Source organism: Mus caroli, unplaced genomic scaffold (assembly GCF_978045245.1).
Source record: "Mus caroli unplaced genomic scaffold, Mus_caroli_1 scaffold_82, whole genome shotgun sequence".
Lineage (NCBI taxonomy): Eukaryota > Metazoa > Chordata > Mammalia > Rodentia > Muridae > Mus > Mus caroli.
The window spans coordinates 162,770-180,397 of record NW_028227337.1 but is presented as its reverse complement, the minus strand read 5'-3'; the positions used below and the strand labels follow the sequence as shown (position 1 = coordinate 180,397).

Below are 17,628 nucleotides of genomic sequence, written 5' to 3'. Positions count from 1 at the left end.
CATTTGGAAGACTAGGAATCATCTTATGGCCCAGGAAAATCTCTCTCTCTCTCTCTCTCTTTATCTCTCTCTCTCTCTCTCTCTCTCTCTCTCTCTCTCTCTCTCTCTCTCTCTCTGTCTGTAATATTTTCTTTTAATTTTATATGAATGGGCATTTTTCTTGTATGAATGTCTGTATATCTCAAAAACAAAATACCTGTGGAACTTAGAAGATATTTTGTACCCATTAAGACTAGAGTTACTGACAGTTTTGAGCATGCAAATCTTGAGTTATGGGAATAAACTGCTGGAATTCTGGAAAAATCGTCACTTTTATTAAGTTCCCAGCCATCCTTCAAGAACTAAAACTTTTGTCCAAGAATTTCATAAATCCATTGTTTTTAATTGCTGAGTAGTACTCCATTGTGTAAATGTACCACATTTTCTGTATCCATTCTTCTGTTGAGGAACATCTGGGTTCTTCCCAGCTTCTGGCTATTATAAATAAGGCTGCTATGAACATAGTGGAGCAGGTGTTCTTATTACAAGTTGGAACTTCTTCTGGGTATAAGCCCAGGAGAGGTATTGCTGGATCTTCCAGTAGTATTATGGCCAATTTTCTGAGGAACCTCCAGACTGACTTCCAGAGTGGTTGTACAAGCTTGCAATCCCACCAGCAGTGGAGGAGTGTTTCTCTTTCTCCACATTCTCACCAGCATCTGCTGTCACTTGAATTTTTTATCTTAGCCATTCTGACTGGAGTGAGGTCGAATCTCAGGGTTGTTTTGATTTGCATTTCCATGATGATTAAGGATGTTGAACATTTTTTTCAGGTGCTTCTCAGTCATTCGGTATTCCTCTGTTGAGAATTATTTGTTTAACTCTGAACCCCATTTTTTAATGGGGTTATTTGAATTTTTGGAGTCTAGCTTCTTGAGCTATTTGTTAATATTGGATATTAGTCCCCTATCAGATTTAGGATTGGTAAAAATCCTTTCCCAATCTGTGGGTGGCCTTTTTGTCTTATTGACAGTGTCTTTTGCCTTATAGAAGCTTTGCAATTTTATGAGGTCCCATTTGTCAATTCTTGATCTTACAATGCAAGCCATTGCTGTTCTGTGCCCATCCTTAGTGAGGTAACCCAATCACAAAAGAAGTCATTAGATATGCACTCACTGATAAGTGGATGTTAGCCCAGAAACATAGAACACCCAAGATACAATTTGCAAAACACAAGAAAATCAAGAAGAGGGAAGACCAATGGGTGGATACTTTATTCCTCCTTAGAATAGGGAACAAAATACGATTGAAAGGAGTTACAAAGACAAAGTTTGGAGCTAAGATGAAAGGATGGACTATCCAGAGACTACCCCACCCCGGGATCCATCCCACAATCAGCCACCAAACCCAGACACTATTGCACAATGTCAGAAAGATTTTTCTGAAGGGACCCTATTATAGCTGTCTCATATGAGGCTATGCCAGTGCCTGACTGTTGGGGCTGTCCTGCGGCTCTCATGTCCAGGTTCGAGCCTGGGAGGCATCCTGGAGCTGAAAGAGAAGAGGGAATCTAGGCGAGTAGAGAAATAATGGAACAAAAACAACCTAGTCTGCTCAGAGTTCAAATGTTTAATAATAAAATCTGCACGTATAAAGAGGGAAGCCCATCCCCAGTCAAACCAAGTTTCTTGATGTAGAGATGGGAAGTTGTCAAAACAGTCTTTTAGCAGAAACTCGCCAAATTCACAGTTTGCTGCTAACTCCGGAAAATCTTGGAGAACCTTTTCGGCCTCAGGGCAGGTGCCAGGCAGTGTAACATCAAAGGAGAGTGATGAGAAGCAGCACAGCAGGTGTCCCTGCCTCAGTGGCATATGGTCTGAACCAGCCTATCTATGCTAAAGGAGGATACATTTTCCCCCTTTAAATAATATTTAAAAAAAAACTGGACTGAGGCATAAAATTAACTTATGCTACATAGTCCTGCCCAGGAGTTATGGTGGCTGGTGGACCCACCTGTCTTAGGAAATCCTAAATCTTCCTGAATCTTCCTTATCCATCATAGGAGCATATGTGCAGCTTTTTTGTGTTTATTTTACACAAAACATGGCTCTGTGGTGTATTATTAACAGCCACGGCCTCTTGGCATGTACTCCTGTCTTAGATTGGTATGATTCCGAGTTTTGGGTGCCTGTCATTGACTCTCAGGCCCTCATTAGCACACCTTACTCCCAATTCAGACCAAAGCCACAATATGTACTTAAAATGCCTCTTGATGAAGATTAATAACTGCCACCTAAGCTGTTGGAGGCAAGGCTTCACTCCCGCTGCAGTCAGGCTGAATGGTGGCTGACCTGCTTGAGAAACAAAGGTGGGGCAGTGAAAAGCAACAGTATAAAAACTTCTTTGTGGAAACCCAGGTACTTTATTCAGTTGCAAATTAGCAAAGATCAAGCTCAGGTTCTGGCCTCCTGGTGTGGGTTTGAGAATTAGCAGAAAAACCAGAGATTCTCTGGAAGTGGAGGCTGTGCTCCAAATTAACTTTGCTAGGTAATTAATATTTTTAGCTATCTTCAATAGGAATCTCTAATATTGGAATTATTACTAGACCAGTCCAAGATTGACTTAGAATAACTGGTTACATTGAAGGAAAGAGAAGAATCATTATAACTCTATTATATGACTAATCTTTCCAAGTCAGATTACACAGTCTCTGATGTTCTTTTTTACCATAAAGTTAAAAAGCTTGAAGCAAGGCAGTTTCACTTGTTCAAACTGGAAAAAATGGCAAGCAATGATGGGTTGAAAACATGTACCCAATTCAGCTTCCTTGTCACTACAGTCAGGGCACTGAGCGAACTCACCTGTCAGCTTGTCACACGAATTAGCCATCATGCTTCTGCAGTGTTCTGTAAAGAGAACCTATGCTTTTCCCTTTCCTAATAAGGTAGCTATTCAGGATCAAGCCATATGCCAATAAGTAGATCCTTTTAAAATACTGTAAGGCATTTATTAAGTTCTTTCACATATAAATTTCAAAATTCTAAAATAAATTATGATTTAAATAATGTGCATGGGAATACATTAAATAATATGCACGGGGATATAATTTCCCCCTTCTTTGTCTTTTAAAAAGCTAAAGTTTTAAAGTTCCACAATACCTTGTCCTTGAGAATTAATAATTTGTTGACAAAACGTCTCAAATATTTGACTGTTATAGTCAGTATTAATGTAACATGGGCAGTGACTAATTGCACTTTCAATTGTTTCTCTTAAAGAGCGGTTGTAACTAGAAAGCTTGAAAAGTTATTAATAGTCACATGTGTATAATTTATTTATTTATTAAATCAGAAATTAGAGCACTTACTTGCAGCAATTTATTAAGTATAAGTCCTCAAGAATTAACACTACTATGTGGAAACAGGTAGTAACTGAGGACACTAAGAGCAAAGAACTTTTTACAATTTGACATGCACATTTTCCAAGAATACTAAAATATTATCTTAAACCATAGCTGTTTTGAATATATAAAGAGTAAGATTATATATCCAGTCCATCTTATATGTAGGACCTATAGACTGCCTGAGATATAATTCCAGCATGGCATTGCTTTAAGATGTCCAGGAAATTCAGAACAATTTATTAAATGTCCAAAAACAGCCTTCTTAAAAGGACAGCATTTTATCTAATGAGTTGTATATGCATAAGCAATTGCAAATTTGTGAATAAATAGCATCCGAGGGACGAACAATCTTAAGCAATTGTGAGCTCTGAGATATAATATTGACTATTAATATACAAATTAAGGTTTGATTGTTCAGCATTTTAAAACACCATCCACAATACACAATATAAAAACTCAAAAGAATGAACGTGTGATTTAATTCACATCTACTTATTTTCCCATAGAAGGGTTGTTTTTAAACACAATAATTGGGATGCATGCATTCTTGAATTTATAGAAGATACAAAAGCATGCATAAAAACAATTTTTTAACTTATCTTTGGGATAATGATTGTCAATTTTATTCAAAATGATGGTATGCAATAGATCAAATATTAATATTCTGTAATTACCAAATTAATTGCTGTTTAGAACAAGGAATAGACACTTTTTAAGATTCCTAAGACACAATTTTTGTTACAGGTTTTCCAAAATACACGAATATATCTTACAATTCTTTATTAGCACCACAGTAGTTTCAAAAGGATGCTGAAACTCTGCTTTGAAGTGAGTGCCACCTCAGCCTAGCCCCACCACCTCGGCCTTCCTCTCAGGCAGAAGAGGCTGAAGGCAGCCCAGTCTGTTGTGGGCCAAAAAGTCCAAACGAGGACTGCAGAGCACCCCAAGTCTTAGTGGGAAAAATACGACTACCCCAGCAGGGACAGGAGGAGTCTCATGGGGGCAATGGCGATGGTGGACTTCCCCTGAGTTTGCTACAAAGCCACCCACTTTCTGGTGGCCTCCCATGCTACCACGCGCACAGAAAGCTGTGTGCCCCAAGGCCCTGCAGCAGCCAGCAGCAGGCTAGTAAGGAGGATAAGAATAATGTTTTCTCTTGCCAAAGAATACAGAAAATAAAGGGGGTAGGAAGTCACAGCAGGCAAAGAATCTTGAAGTTACCTGACAGGAAACAAAGGAATGACTTCTAAAGGATTTACAGGGACCAGATAAATGTTTACAGTAAAGATAAAGTGGTTCTGCTTTAGGGTCAGCTTAATGACAGCTAAAGTTTTCACACCCTAGTCACAATGCAGCCTGCTAAAGAATTGCTGTGGGCACATTTAATATTTAATTATCATTGATTATAATTGATAACAATTATAAAAGCTTTCTTTATTTTCTGCAAAGCCTCTGTAGCAAACTACAACCCTAAGTATTAAAAAGATATTGCCTCTGAATCTTTTCTGGAGCAACAGCTACTACCCAGAACTAAAAAGCTCCTTGTGTGAGAGCAAGTATTTAAAGTAAACTTCTCTTGAGAGGCAAGGAGAGGCAAATTTCAAGAACTTCCTTAGGCACACCGTTTGCAAAACAAAAGAAAGTCACACAAACCTCGCTGAGGCTGCCCTGAACTTTGTATGGCTGTATAGCCATAGAGAGCTGTGTTAGTGCTCTCATAAGATGATTACTCTTGTAATTATCTTAATTAACAATATATGGGTGAGTATAAAATCTTAAATTTGCGATCAAACTGCCAGCTGCAGTTAAAGGAACACTGGCAATTTTTAACCATGATTTTTAAGTTTCTTACGCAATGTTAGAATAGTATCTACAGCCTTGGGAAAGCAATACCCAATTTCAAAGAAATATATCACTTTAGAATAAACATTAAATCTTCATTACCACATTGCAAGATTTGACTGCCAACTTATACCTCTGAATGTATGACAGTGCAAGCTTTAATGCTTCATTAAAGAGACATTGCTTTAAATCTATCTAATTCTACTTTCTAGGATAAGAATCACAATAAATATTATCTCAACTAGAAGTATCTTAGGAGGCCCAGTTTTTTGGCCTGCTTATGCCACATGTTTGAAAAGACTCCTGAATTGCCAATTTAAGGCTAACCTTCTGTTACCAATGTAACAATTATTTAATGTTAACCAATAGCTTATGAGCTGATACCAAATAAGGGCTTCACTTAGACCAATCAGAGAATTTTATTTTTTCTAGCTATAATTATAAAATAAAAAAGCACTTTGTCATTAGCTAAATACAATAATCACGAATGCAGAGAATTTTCTTAGGAAAAAACCATCTATCAGCTTTTTTGCCCCAAAACCATAAGGCTGAAGACTCCCTTTCTTTTTTTTTTTTTTTTTTTTTTTTTCATTTTAGCTTTTTATTAAAATGCTTAGGATACAGCCTGACCTTTCGTAAATGACAGTTTTACTTTTGCTGAAACAGGACACATGTGCACTCTGATAAACAGAATGAAGAGTCTCGGTTCATTGGAGCCCCTGGCCAAGGCCCTGGTAGAGTTGCACTTGCTGCAGCAGCCTCTTTTGGCCACCTTACTTAAGACAGTGTTCTATGCAGCATGAACCAGACTGGTGCCATTGTTCAGCCATCTCTTTCTCCGGTGGCCAGAATAAACCACTTTCACAAAGAGCCACCCCGGGGCAGAGTCCAGTCTTCTAGGTTGCTACCGAGCAATTAGGGACAAACAAGAAAGACAGATGAGGAACCCAATGCTGAGGCCCTCACACCTGTCATATGCCTGGACAGACATGTAGACAGTCTTAGCCAAAGGCAATGAAGGGCACAACAGTCACCTACCCAGCTCACTCAGGGCTTTAACAGCAGGCCCTTCCACACTGACAGTTCTCATCCCAGCTGTACATGGGTGAACGCAATGCATGCAGTTTGCAGACAGACACCTCACCAAGCCTCTGCATTGGAAACCCGGCAGTGTAACAAAACACTGTCCCATAGGCTCAGTGCTCAAAACTAAAATGTGTTAAGTCACTCTCCAGGAGTGTGCTCCTAGCTTCCCTACCCTCTTGCTGGACACAAGCCTGTCAGAATACAGCAGCAGCAACAGCAGAATCTCCATTTAAGAACCTACTCTCACCTTGCATTAAAGGAAATCAGAATCAAGATACCCTCCCATCTGCAGACCATCTCCTCTCATGCACTCAAGGGTAAAATATAAAGTTAACATCACACACGGCAGCAAGAAAACCAACCAAATGCTATCTATATATAAAAAGCCTGTTCATGATCCTCACAGGGCCGCTGCTGCTTCCATTTTAGCACTCGCTGCTGCCAGAAGACCACCTGGGTTTTCTTTTATTTCTTAAGGAGAAAACACAGAGCCCCTGAGGGTTTTTCCTGGGTTCTCTTGTTGCTGCCAGATGAGAATCTCACAGAATTCAGGGCCTTAAGCTGATGATTTTGAGCTGCACCCTCCTGTTCAGAACCGTCCCTCTAGAATATGTTCAAAAGCATCAGAGTCACACCCACAGCATGGGCTCTACATGACAGATGTCCTTAACTCTTTCATGAGGCAAAAGTCACTTTTTATATCTACAATGAAAAAAAGGAAGGTGCTACACAGAGAGATGAAATTTCACAACAGTATAAAAGCAAAGCCTGCTGAAACTGGTAGCTGCAAATAAAGTTGACAACGTGACCATGACACTTCACCCACTCCAGATGAGGACTCCCCTTACCACGGTGGAGACCACCCTGGGGAAGGCCGAGGCTCTGTCCTCTCCAGGCTCTTGTCTCGGGTACCACCCTCAACAGGCAGTCACACAGCAGAGCCCAATGCGCTATCTGTTCATAATTTTATGAAGTATCTAAATTTCATTTACTAGTTAAAAAAAAAAAGAATAGAAAATCTGGACCAAGTAAATTGTGAACTCAAAAAGTTAGAGAAGGGATACCAATTACATTAACAACACTTTCTTTAAAAAATAGAATCACTTTCTTTTGAAATCAACCAGTGGTGAGACGTGTTTTTCTTCTCGGGTGTCCCATGATGGCACCCAGCTTTCCCTGGCAAATGCTGCCAGCCCCATTCCTCGCACACTGCCCGGCAGCAGCAGCAGACAGTGTGGAGAAGAGCACATGTCACCACTGGGCAATGAGCGTAGACAGACGTGTGGCTTCTCAATGCCATATATGGTTGGAGAGCTTTCTATTAGAAAAGTCCATGAGGAAGCTGTGAATAGGATCAGTCCAGAAGTAAAACTCTTTATTTTCACTGTCCAAACATCAGTCAATATACTGGGAAAGCCAGCGGAAACCCTCGCCGTAGCCTTGCCTCTTGAGCACACTGCACATGAATACTTCCATGGGGCGGGCGTTCAGCTCCTTCAGAGTCACATTCCCCTTTCCTGTGGTCTGCCCATACAGACCAAATATTTCACGGAGTTTTTATTCACTGATTGCATCTGTCCTGTCAATTTTGTTTCCCAAGATAAGAATTGGCACGTTGGATATTGTTTCATCAGTCATTAAAGCATTAAGCTCAACTTTGGATTCCATGAGACGAGAATGATCCGCACAGTCCACCAGAAAAACTATACCATTAATCGCTGGGAGATAATTTTTCCAAAGGCGACGTGCTTGCTCATGCCCACCGAGATCAAAAGTGGTGAAAGTCATTCCAGCAATTGTCAGTTCTTCTGAAGTGGGATGGAGTGTTGGTACGTGCTGGCCTAGTCTGTCATCTTTCAGCATGTGAAGAAGAGTGGTTTTGCCCGCGTTGTCCAATCCTAAGAATACAAGTTTTCCAGATTTCTTGTAGAGTCCTAGGAACTGGAGCACACTGCTGAAGCCATTGTAGATCCACTCAAAGATGAAAGACATTATTGATGCTTACAATGGCCCGAGGGGCTCCTCCGGCGGTGGCTGGCAGCGCGACCCTCACTCAGAGCACACAGACCAGCAGTCAAGACTCCCTTTCTTAAAAAACAGTTTTTCCAGCAGGAGCCCTCCTGCTGTGCCTGATTCTTAGTCAAAGTGTGAGCCACTCTCGACTTTGCTATACCAGCAGAGAAAGTTTTAGCCATCTTTCATTTTCCAACATGAAACACAGAACATGCAGTCATTCAGAAAACTAGACATGAACACACATGAATTAAACACGTGAACAAACCGGTGCACCAGACAGTAGACATTAGACAACATAAAGAGAGCAGAGAACTACTGCTGTGAGGGCTAGAGAGAAAGAGGCAGGGCGTCCCCTAACATTTCTCTTTGCCTCTGGGACATTTTCCTCCCACCTGATGCAGTTTCCAACTACGGCCAATCCGCCAGATTATTTAATCCCTTTTATTAAACCCTTTTATTTCTCTGGTCTAAAAAGCAGCTTCTGGAAGCTGTGGCCGACTGCCTGTTATGTTCCTAGATCCTGCTATCACTGCTGAACCTGAGTGGATCCAGCGCTGTTCTAGCTCAGACCATACCACACCTTAGCAACCTTTTGCCTGTTGCATCTCCGCGTTCTGGTACGAGTTTTCTATCTGTGGAGCTCCATACTAGCAGTGTTTCTTCCAGCGTCCTCTGCCATTCCCTGGTCCCAAGTTGGTTCACCAAATTGGCTAGTCTGCTCAAGGGTCAAATGTTTAATAATAAAATCTGCACTTATAAAGAGGGAAGCCCTTCCCCAGTCACACCAAGTTTCTTGATGTAGAGATGTGAAGTTGTCAGAACAGCTTTTTAGCAGAAACTCACCAAATTCACAGTTTGCAGCTAACTCCAGAAAATCTTGGAGAATCGGTTTGGCCTCAGGGCAGGTAGCAGGCAGTGTAACATCAAAGGAGAGTGATGAGAAACAGCACAGCAGGTGACCCTGCCTCAGGGGCGTACAATACGGTCTGAACCAGCCTATCTAGGCTGAAAGAAGTTACACCTGGCAAATACAGAAGTAGATGCTCACAGTCATCTATAAGATGGAACACAAGGCCCCCAATGGAGAAGCTAGAGAAACCACCCAAGGAGCTGAAGGGGTCTGCAACCCTATAGGTGGAACAACAATATGAACTAACCAGTACCCCCAGAGCTGGTATCTTTAGCTGCATGTGTAGCAGAAGATAGCCTAGTCGGCCATCACTAGGAAGAGAGGCCCCTTGGTATTGCAAACTTTATATGCCCCAATACAGGGGAATGCCAGGGCCAAGAAGTGGGAGTGGGTAGGTAGGGGAGCAGGGTGGAGGGAGGCTATAGAGAACTTTCGGGATAGCATTTGAAATGTATATAAAGAAAATAATAAAAAAAGAACTGAAATTTTTGATAGTTTTAATATTTTAATTTTATGCATATATGTGTGCTTAAATGTATGTATGTCCATACCATGCAAACCTGCTGCGCACAGAGTCAAGAACAGTGTGTGGAGCCTCTGGAACTGTAGCTACAGGCAGTGATATGTCAGTCAATGTGGTTGCTTAAAACAGAACACAGTTTATTTACAAGATCACTGCATCCTTTTCAATACTGAGCCAGCTCCCAAGCTCCAAGGTCTTGTTTATTGCTTCTCAAATGTAGAAACTACAATGTTGCAAGTGTCATTACTGCAATGAATGCATTATAAAAATGCGAAAAATTGTTTTCCAGCCTTTCACTCTGAGGTAGTGTCTGTCTTTTTCCCTGAGGTGGGTTTCCTGTAAGCAGCAAAATGTTGGGTCCTGTTTGTGTAGCCAGTCTATTAGCCTATGTCTTTTTATTGGGGAATTGAGTCCATTGATGTTAAGAGAAATTAAAGAAAAGTAATTGTTGCTTCCTGTTATATTTGTTGTCAAAGTTGGGATTCTGTTCTTGCGGCTGTCTTCTTTTAGGTTTGGTGAAGGATTACTTTCTTGCTTTTGCTAGAGTGTAGTTTCCATCTTGTATTGGTGTTTTCTTGTTATTATCCTTTGAAGAGCTGGATTCATGGAAAGATATTGTGTGAATTTGATTTTGTCATGGAGTCCTTTGTCATAGTCCTCCATCTATGGCAATTGAGAGTTTTGCTGGATGGAACACAGGGCCCCCAATGGAGGAGCTAGAGAAAGTACCCAAGGAGCTGAAGGGGTCTGCAACCCTATAGGTGGAACAACAATATGAACTAACCAGTACCCCCAGAGCTTGTGTCTCCAGCTGCATATTTAGCAGAAGATGGCCTATTTGGCCATCATTGGGAAGAGAGGCCCCTGGTCTTACAGACTTCATAAGCTCTAGTACAGGGGAAGGCCAGGGCTAGCTAAGAAGTGGGAGTGAGTGGGTAGGGGAGCAGAGCAGGAGGAGGGTATAGGGAACTTTCGGGATAGCATCTGAAATGTAAATAAAAAATATCTAATAAGAATGTAGTTTAAAAAAACAAAACAAAAGAAATGGGAGTACCAACAAAGGAAAGCTTAAGAACTTTAGTTGTTCTGACAAAGGCAAATATAACATTTTCCTTCATGTGAAATCATGGAACAATGAGAAACTGGAGTTAAATATGAATTACAGTTGAAAGGAAGACAGAGATGAGATAAAGAAGCACTGATATGATACAAGCTCATAGTGCACATGTATGTATCACAATGCAATCCTTTACTATGGATAATTAGCATATGCTTTAAAATAAAAAGAAATTGAAACCTCTCACCACAGCTCTGGGGCCCATTTCATACATTTGTCTTCCATGACTATCTCTGTTCCTCTAGCATCTCCCATATAAGCCATGTGCTGTAATATTAACTTTCTAGAAAATTCACCAAAGTACTTCAATTGTATACAATTATCATGTTTGCACAGATTCATTTTCTCAAGAAAATATACTTCTGGTCTCCTACTTATTTCTAAGGAGTTACATTATAGCATATTTTATTTATAACAACTTTTCCTTGGTGGAATTTTCTGCAAAGAATAAATGGGTCAAGTCTTCAGTCCTCTAGAGTATACAAACCCCCATATCGCAAGTGCTTTCTGTTAAGTATTTAAGAGCTCCATGGTAATAGAAAACATGCTAAGTGATTTATATTGGAACAGAGACATTCAAATTTAGATTTCAGCACCCTTCTTAAGAGGCATTGACATATTGTTTTCTAAATAACCTGGTCACCACCAAACCATCCTCAAGTACTATCCTCAAGTCTATTTAGAAGGTCTATATCTACACTAAACTCTTAAGTTTGTTAAATTTCAATAAATCAACTGTAGTTTTATTTCCATCTGCCAATTTCTCAAAACAGGACTTTTTTAGTATTAATGTTTGCATAAAACTGGACATTTTAAAATCATCTCAGATTCAGTTCTTGGCCTCTTGTATAAGGCATTATCTGTGAGCTTTCTCAGCATATTACAAACATTATCATTTGTTTCTTCAGCTCCAAAATAACTGAGGATATATTTTCTCATTTTCTTGTTTCTTTTGGTCAATAATTTTCCTAGTCTTATTAAAGCATCTTATTTCCATATGGAACTGGGATGCAAACATCCTGTAAACAAGAAAGCATAGTATATGCTACATTTGATCCTGGCTTATATTTTCCATAGGAATGCTTTGTCTTTTTGTGATACAAATGCATCATTGTGATTATTGGGAAAGGTAGTAATTGATGGCATAATGTTGCTACATGGACATAGCTACTCTGGGCTTGCAACCTCAATGAGGATATGTGCTGCAATGCTGTTTCTGGTTGAAATATATAGTAAGGTCTGAGTGACATATGTTGGAAACAGTGGTCTGTATAAGGACATTGCATTTGTCAGGAAAACTTTTTGCCACTGGATAGTTCCCACCCAAAAAACCAGTAATATCTATAAAGAGAGTCTGAGTAAAGTTAAATGGGAAAGCTTTTTATTAACTTTTGCAATTTTCTATGAGCTTGAAATTATATCACATCATAAAATTTTCAAAAATTCAACTAAGAGCAGAAGTGTTAAATCTTCTCACTTTTTGCTCCATGGAAATACTGAAATAATGCTATGAATTTAGTGGAAGCACTTTCTTTTTTTTCATTTTTTATTAGATATTTTCTTCATTTACATTTCAAATGTTATCCTGAAAGTCCCGTATACCCTCCCCCTGCCCTGCTCCCCAGCTCACCCACTCCCACTTCCTGGCCCTGGCATTCCCCTGTACTGGGGCATAAGTGGAAGCACTTTCAAACTATGAAATTGGATTTTAAAAGTTCCCTACAAAACACACACACCTCACATCCTAGGAATAGGAAAGGTAGGATCTTAGGACATGTCAAAAGCCACTTGATAGATCTGATATTTGTTTTCTTGTTCCTGAGGTAATATACCTGACAAAGGCAATTCAAAGAATGGTACATTTCTTTCACACCACAGTCTGAAGGAAAAGCCTATCATGATAAGGTAGAGGCAGTGGGGGAGATGGATTTATGGTGAGAGATGCATGAGGTATGTGTTACCATTGAGGTCACAACCAGAAAAAGAAGGACATGAATTGTGATGCTCAGTGTTTTTGGAGGGATGCTTTTTATTTAGATTCTATTTAGTCTATGGAATTGTATCACACAAATTGAAAGTGGATCTTCTGTCCTCACTGGAACTGCTCTGAAACACATTTGTACTAATTTGGACAAGGAAGAATAACTATCTCAAGTCTATATTATCAACTTGACAGATATACATATGATTTTTAAGTAAAAAATAAATGTCTTAATAAAAGTCTATATTTTATAGGTCAGAATCGCACAGGATACCCAACTTCAAAATGCATAATTAATCATGAGGAGGTAAATTCATAAATACCATAATTGATCAAAAATCCCAACAAAATCAACAAAGATAAGATGCATGCCTACACACACACACACACACACACACACACACACACGCACACACACACACATGGTTAAATATTTATGTTCATTATGTAGTTTAATTGTTTCAGAAATCCACTCTCCACTATATTACTGAGAAAATGGATGAAGAGGGAGTCAGTAACAAAAACTAAGGGTGCTTCAAAAACTTCGCATGAGAAGTCTTTCTATTATTGTCCACATAAATGCTGTAGAAGTAATTACTTACGGTTATCCTGTGCATAGTATTGTGATAATATTTTTTTATTACATATTTTCCTCAATTGCATTTCCAATGCTATCCCAAAATTCCCCCAATCCCCCCCCCCACTTCCTACCCACCCATTCCCATTTTTTTTTTTGGCCCTGGCGTTCTCCTGTACTGGGGTATGTAAAGTTTGCGGTTCCAATGGGCCTCTCTTTCCAGTGATGGCCGACTAGGCCATCTTTCGATACATATGCAGCTAGAGTCAAGAGCTCCAGGGTACTGGTTAGTTCATAATGTTGCTCCACCTATAGGGTTACAGATTGCTTTAGCTCCTTGGGTACTTTCTCTAGCTCCTCCATTGGGAGCCCTGTGATCAATCCAATAGCTGACTGTGAGCATCCACTTCTGTGTTTGCTAGGCCCCAGCATAGTCTCACAAGAGACAGCTATATCGGGGTCCTTTCAGCAAAATCTTGCTAGTGTATTCAAATGGTATCAGCGTTTGGAAGCTGATTATGGGGTGGATCCCTGGATATGGCAGTCTCTACATGATCCATCCTTTCGTCAGAGCTCCGAACTTTGTCTCTGTAACACTTTCCATGGGTGTTTTGTTCCCAATTCTAAGTAGGGGCATAGGGTCCACACTTCAGTCTTCATTCTTCTTGAGTTTCATGTGTTTAGCAAATTGTATCTTATATCCTGGGTATCCTAAGTTTTGGGCTAATATCCACTTATCAGTGAGTATATATTGTGTGAGTTCCTTTGTGATTGTGTTACCTCACTCAGGATGATGCCCTCCAGGTCCATCCATTTGGCTAGGAATTTCATAAATTCATTCTTTTTAATAGCTGAGTAGTACTCCTTTGTGTAAATGTACCACATTTTCTGTATCCATTCCTCTGTTGAGGGGCATCTGGGTTCTTTCCAGCTTCTGGCTATTATAAATAAGACTGCTATGAACATAATGGAGCATGTATCCTTCTTACTGGTTGGGACATCTTCTGGATATATGCCCAGGAGAGGTATTGCTGGATCCTCTGGTAGTACTATGTCCAATTTTCTAAGGAACTACCAGACTGATTTCCAGAGTGGTTGTACAAGCTTGCAATCCCACCAACAATGGAGGAGTGTTCCTCTTTCTCCACATCCTCTCCAGCATCTGCTGTCACCTGAATTTTTGATCTTAGCCATTCTGACTGGTGTGAGGTGGAATCTTAGGGTTGTTTTGATTTGCATTTCCCTGATGATTAAGGATGTTGAACATTTTTTCAGGTGCTTCTCTGCCATTCAGTATTCCTCAGGTGAGAATTCTTTGTTCAGTTCTGAGCCCCATTTTTTAATGAGGTTATTTAATTTTCTGGAGTCCACCTTCTGGAGTTCTTTATATATATTGGATATTAGTCCCCTATCTGATTTAGGATAGGTAAAGATCCTTTCCCAATTTGTTGATAGCCTTTTGTCTTATTGACAGTGTGTTTTTACTTACAAAATCTTTGCAGATTCATGAGGTCCCATTTGTCAAATCTCGATCTTACAGCACAAGCCATTGCTGTTCTATTCAGGAATTTTTCCCCTGTGCCCATATCTTCAAGGCTTTTCCCCACTTTCTCCACTATAAGTTTCAGTGTCTCTGGTTTTATGTGAAGTTCCTTGATCCACTTACATTTGACCTTAGTACAAGGAGATAGGAATGGATCGATTCCCATTCTTCTACATGATAACAACCAGTTGTGCCAGCACCATTTGTTGAAAATGCTGTCTTTTTTCCACTGAATGGTTTTAGCTCCCTTGTCGAAGATCAAGTGACCGTAGGTGTGTGGGTTCATTTCTGGGTCTTCAATTCTATTCCATTGGTCTACTTGACTGTCACTATACCAGTACCATGCAGTTTTTAATCAGAATTGCTTTGTAGTAAAGCTTTAGGTCAGTCATGGTGATTCCACCAGAGGTTCTTTTATCCTTGAGAAGAGTTTTTGCTATCCTAGGTTTTTTGTTATTCCAGATGAATTTGCAGATTGCTCTTTCTAATTCATTGAAGAATTGAGTTGGAATTTTGATGGGGATTGCATTGAATCTGTAGATTGCTTTTGGCAAGATAGCCATTTTTACAATGTTGATCCTGCCAATCCATGAGCATGGGAGATCTTTCCATCTTCTGAGATCTTCTTTAGTTTCTTTCTTCAGAGACTTGAAGTTTTTATTATACACATCTTTCACTTCCTTAGAGTCACGCCAAGGTATTTTATATTATTTGTGACTATTGAGAAGGGTGTTGTTTCCCTAATTTCTTTCTCAGCCTGTTTATTCTTTGTGTAGAGAAAGGACATTGACTTGTCTGATTTAATTTTATATCCAGCTACTTCACCGAAGCTGTTTATCAGGTTTAGGAGTTCTCTGGTGGAATTTTTAGGGTCACTTACATATACTATCATAACATCTGCAAAAGGTGATATTTTGACTTCCTCTTTTCCAATTTGTATCCCCTTGATCTCCTTTTGTTGTCGAATTGCTCTGGCTAGGACTTCAAGTACAATGTTGAATAGGTATGGGGAGAGTGGACAGCCTTGTCTAGTCCCTGATTTTAGTGGGATTTCTTCAAGCTTCTCACCATTTACTTTGATGTTGGCTACTGGTTTGCTGTAGATTGCTTTTATCATGGTTAGGTATGGGCCTTGAATTCCTGATCTTTCCAAGACTTTTATCATAAATGGGTGTTGGATCTTGTGGAATGCTTTTTCTGTATCTAATGAGATGATCATGTGATTTTTGTCTTTGAGTTCGTTATATAATGGATTAAGTTGGTGGATTTCCATATATTAAACCATCCCTGCATCCCTAGAATAAAACCTACTTGGTCAGGGTGGATGATTGCTTTAATGTGTTCTTAGATTCGGTTATCAAGAATTTTATTGAGTATTTTTGCATCAATATTCATAAGGAAAATTGGTCTGAAGTTTTCTATCTTTGTTGGATCTTTCTGTGGTTTAGGTGTCAGAGTAATTGTGCCTTCATAGAATGAGTTGGGTAGAGTTCCTTCTACTTCTATTTTGTGGAATAGTTTGTGCAGAACTGGAATTAGATCTTCTTTGAAGTTCTGGTAGAACTCTGCACTAAACCCATCTGGTCCTGGGCTTTTTTTTTTGGCTGGGAGACTATTAATGACTGCTTCTATTTCTTTAGGGGATATGGCACTGTTTAGCTCGTTAACTTGATCCTGATTTAACTTTGGTACCTGGTATCTGTCTAGAAATTTGTCCATTTCATCCAGGTTTTCCAGTTTTGTTGAGTATAGCCTTTTGTAGAAGGATCTGATGGTGTTTTGGATTTCTTCAGGATCTGTTGTTATGTCTCCCATTTCATTTCTGATTTTCTTATTTAGAATACTTTTCCTGTGCCCTCTAGTGAGTCTAGCTAAGGGTTTATCTATCTTGTTGATTTTCTCAAAGAACCCACTCTGAGTTTGGGTAATTCTTTGAATTGTTCTTGTTTCCATTTGGTTGATTTCCCCCCTGAGTTTGATTATTTCCTGCCTTCTACTCCTCTTGGGTGAATTTTCTTCCTTTTTTTCTAGAGCTTTTGGATGTGTTGTCAAGCTGCTAGTGTGTGCTCTCTCCAGTTTCTTTTTGGAGGCACTCAGAGTTATAAATTTCCCTCTTAGAACTACTTTCATTGTGTCCCATAGGTTTGTGTATGTTGTGGCTTCATTTTCATTAAACTTTAAAAAGTCTTTAATTTCTTTCTTTATTCCATCCTTGACCAAGGTATCATTGAGAAGACTGTTATTCAGTTTCCACGTGAATGTTGACTTTCCATTATTTATGTTGTTATTGAAGATCAGCCTTAGTCCATGGTTGTCTGATAGGATGCATGGGACAATTTCTATATTTTTGTATCTCTTGAGGCCTGTTTTGTGACCAATTATATGGTCAATTTTGGAGAGTTCCCGTGAGGTGCTGAGAAGAAGGTATATCCTTTTGTTTTAGGATAAAATGTTCTGTAGAAATCTGTTAAGTCCATTTGTTTCATAACTTCTCTTAGTTTCACTGTGTCCCTGTTTAGTTTCTGTTTCCAGGATCTGTCCATTGATGAAAGTGGTGTGTTGAAGTCTTCCACTATTATTATGTGAGGTGTAATGTGTGCTTTGAGCTTCACTAAAGTGTCTTTAATGAATGTGGCTGCCCTTGCATTGGAGCA

The 17,628-nt window shown here is 39.5% G+C and overlaps 1 pseudogene; it reads right to left on the bottom strand.

Moving 5' to 3' along the window:
• Positions 1–7,656: 7,656 nt before the first annotated feature.
• On the bottom strand, positions 7,657–8,399 carry LOC146999662 (small COPII coat GTPase SAR1A pseudogene; annotated as a pseudogene).
• Between the last annotated feature and the right edge of the window lie 9,229 nt (positions 8,400–17,628).